The sequence below is a fragment of the Canis aureus genome, chromosome X (assembly GCF_053574225.1).
Source record: "Canis aureus isolate CA01 chromosome X, VMU_Caureus_v.1.0, whole genome shotgun sequence".
In the NCBI taxonomy this organism is placed as follows: Eukaryota; Metazoa; Chordata; class Mammalia; order Carnivora; family Canidae; genus Canis; species Canis aureus.
The window spans coordinates 31,988,054-31,991,627 of record NC_135649.1 but is presented as its reverse complement, the minus strand read 5'-3'; the positions used below and the strand labels follow the sequence as shown (position 1 = coordinate 31,991,627).

At 45.6% G+C, this 3,574-nt stretch overlaps 1 pseudogene; it reads left to right on the top strand.

Moving 5' to 3' along the window:
- Positions 1 to 1,503: 1,503 nt before the first annotated feature.
- LOC144308833 (S-adenosylmethionine decarboxylase proenzyme 1 pseudogene) lies at positions 1,504 to 3,574 on the top strand (annotated as a pseudogene).

Here is a 3,574-nt window from a genome sequence, read left to right as displayed (position 1 = left end):
CTTTTCCCCCCTAAACCAAGATCCTTGGGCCTGGAATAAGAGAATGTTGTGCTTCAAATCTGCAATTCACATAGCGGCTCTAATTTTGTCTGGGTGCTGTGCTTAGGATGGGTCTAGGCATCCTTTTTTGTAAGATTTATTTATTTATTTGAAAGAAAGTGAGCGAGAAAGCAAGTGAGCACACAGAGGGAGAGGGAGAAGCAGACTCCCTGCTGAGCAGGGAGCCCTGTGTGGGGCTCGATCCCAGGACCCCTGGATCATGACCTGGGCCAAAGGCAAACATCTAATCCACTGAACCACCCAGGTGCCCCTGGGTCTAAGCATCTTGATTTCAAGGTCATGAGTTAAAGCCCCATATTGAGTATGGAGCCTACTTAAAAAAAAAAGAAAAGAAAAGAAAAGAAAAGAAGGGACGCCTGGGTGGTTCAGCAGTTGAGCCCCTGCCTTCGGCCCAGGGTGTGATCCTGGAGTCCCGGGATCGAGTCCCACATCGGGCTCCCTGCATGGAGCCTGCTTCTCTATCTGCCTATGACTCTGCCTCTCTGTGTCTTTCACGAATAAATAAATACAATCTTTAAAAAAGAAAGAAAAGAAAAGAAGAGTCTAGGCATAACAATTATGTACCTATGCCTGAATGCCACCACTATCAATCTTCTGTTTCCCTTGATTTTAAAAGCAAGAGTGTGTGTAGAAGCCCTTTATGTATTTCTAGAGTCTAAAATACTGGCATGTAAATGTTGGGAATTCAAACGTTCCCCTTAAGACCTACCCTTTGTGTATGTGTGGCAGAGATGGAGGTGGAGTACAGCTCATTGCATTCAAAAAGTATATTTATACCACTGCACCCAGGGTCCCTTCCCCATAGCTGCATGATGATATCTGAAAAGGAGCAAGTGTCACATTGATGAAAACAAACCATAAAGGATCAATTTCAAAGTGAAAATTAATTTCTTTTTTTTAAATTTTTATTTATTTATGATAGTCACACAGAGAGAGAGAGAGAGAGAGAGAGAGGCAGAGACACAGGCAGAGGGAGAAGCAGGCTCCATGCACTGGGAGCCCGATGTGGGATTCGATCCCGGGTCTCCAGGATCCCGCCCTGGGCCAAAGGCAGGCACCAAACTGCTGCGCCACCCAGGGATCCCTGAAAATTAATTTCTTAATGACAGTTTTCAAACTATTAGCCTGCTTTCCTAAAAAAGTTCATTCAATACACATGCAAAGCTGGCTTTTGCTCATGGGTTGTGTCACGGGTTGGTAAACTTGGCTTTGAAAGGAAATTGGGGGAAATAAGGGCGGTTGTAATGGAAGCACACTCCAGCCTTTTGTGAAAAGGGTACAAACTGCATCGCTTTCTCAAGGCGATGAAATTGTCAACACCAGGAGACTGAATGCCTGCAGGGGAGGTTGATTACTTTTCCTGAGAGGTAAAATGACTCAGTGATGAGGCTTTGGTGGGAGCTTTGAGTCTTCGGCCCTTTGAAGAGCAGAGTTGTAGGCAGGATGGAGGTAGTAGGCGCTTAGGTACTGAACCTGAGCCAATGTGTGCTGTGTAGAGCTGGATGGTCCCCATCTTAGGGGAGCACGTGGCCGCCGAGAGCCTGATCTCCAGGATGAACTCTGCATGGCTTCTTGGGCTGGCCACTCCCCCGCTCTGGGCCTACATCCCAAATCTGTAAAATGAAGGAAGTGGACTGGATGACCCTGAAAGCCCCTTCCAGTGCAGATGATACTGAGATTTTGTCCCTTAAAATGGATACAGAAGAGAAAGGTGCTTGGCTTGGAAGAGCCACATGACACAATTGGGACTGGTTCTCTGTGGATGCCAGCCTTTCACTGCATGAACATGAACATTTGTCTCTCTTGCCAAATTGAGAAATTTCGTGAGGGACGCCTGGGTGCACAGTGGTTGAGCGTCTGCCTTCGGCTCAGGGCGTGATTCTGGGGTCTTGGGATGGAGTTCCTGATTGGGATCCCCACAGAGAGCCTGCTTCTCCCTCTGCCTGTGTCTCTGCCTCTCCCTCTCTCTGTCTCTCATGAATAAATAAATAAAGTCTTAAAAAAAAAAAAGAAATCTCGTGTGAGAGTTCCACAAAGGAAAATGAGAATATGCTTGCTAAGAAAGATGATCTGGCTGAGGCAAGGACTGGCTCTCACTGGAACACTTTACTGCTTTGGCTTAATGGGAGGAGGGAATGTTAGGAAAGTCTTAAATGAATTCTCAAATAAAAGTAATGGCACGCAGCATTCCTAGGATGAGGGGTATTTTTGTTTTGTTTTGTTTTTAAAGATTTTATTTATTTATTCATGAGACACGCAGAGAAAGGCAGAGACACAGGCAGAGGGAGAAGCAGGCCCCATGCAGAGAGCCCAATGCAGGACTCGATCCCGGGACCCCAGGATCACGCCCTGGGCCGAAGGCAGGCACCAAACCACTGAGCCACCCAGGAATCCCCTTTTTACTCCATTATTTCACTTCCAGGATTCCAACATTTCCTAGAGGTGTCATATCAGCACCAAATGACTGCATGGTAGGTCAGTACATGCCTCCGGGTGCTCAGAGCATGCCCAGTGAAAAGCACAGCACCCCACAATCAGAACTCTGGCAAATGGGGGCACCTGGGTGACTCAGTTGGTTAAGCTCTGACTCTTGATTTCAGCTCAGGTCGTGATTCAGGGTCGTGGGAACGAGCCCCACGTCAGGCTCCGCACTCAGCACAGAATCTGCTGATCTCTCTCCCTTTTCTTCTGCCCCTACCCAATCTCTCTCTCAAAAATAAATCTTTAAAAAAAAAACCCTGGAAAATAAAATATTTCTGTCCTTTTTTTAAAAAAAATTTTATTTATTTACTTATGAGAGAGAGGCAGAGACATAGGCAGAGGGAGAAGCAGGCTCCCTCCGGAAGCCTGAGGCAAGACTCGATCCCAGGACCCCCGGGATCACAACCTGAACCAAAGGCAGACACTCAACCACTGAGCCACCCAGGTGTCCCAAGAAATAGAATTTCTTAATGCAATTTTCCCAAATGAAGCAACATATTGTATGGGACGTATGTTGGTACTTGTACACCTTGGATTTCCCAGAGACTTGGGTAATCAGTCAGCCAGATCAAACCCTGGAAATTCTGGTAAGTGAGCTTTTATGGACCAGTTCTACATGAAAGATGATGTCACTGCAAAGGATGTCACTCATGGGAGTGGAATTCGTGACGTGATACCAGGTTCTGTCATTGACGCCACATTGTTCAATCCTTGTGGGTATTTATTGAATGGAATGAAATTGGATGGAACTTATTGGACTCTTCACATCAATCTAGAACCAGAATTTTCTTATGTTAGCTTTGAAACAAACTTAAGTCAGACCTCCTATGATGATCTGATCAGGAAAGTTGTGGAAGTCTTCAAGCTAGGAAAATTTGTGACCAACCAGTTTGTAAATCAGAGTTCTAAATGTCTCACAGTGCTTTCTTCACCTCAGAAGATTGAAGGCTTTAAATGTCTTGATTGCCAGAGCACTATGTTCAATGATTACAATTTTGTTTTTGCCAGTTTTGCTAAGAAGCAGCAACAATAG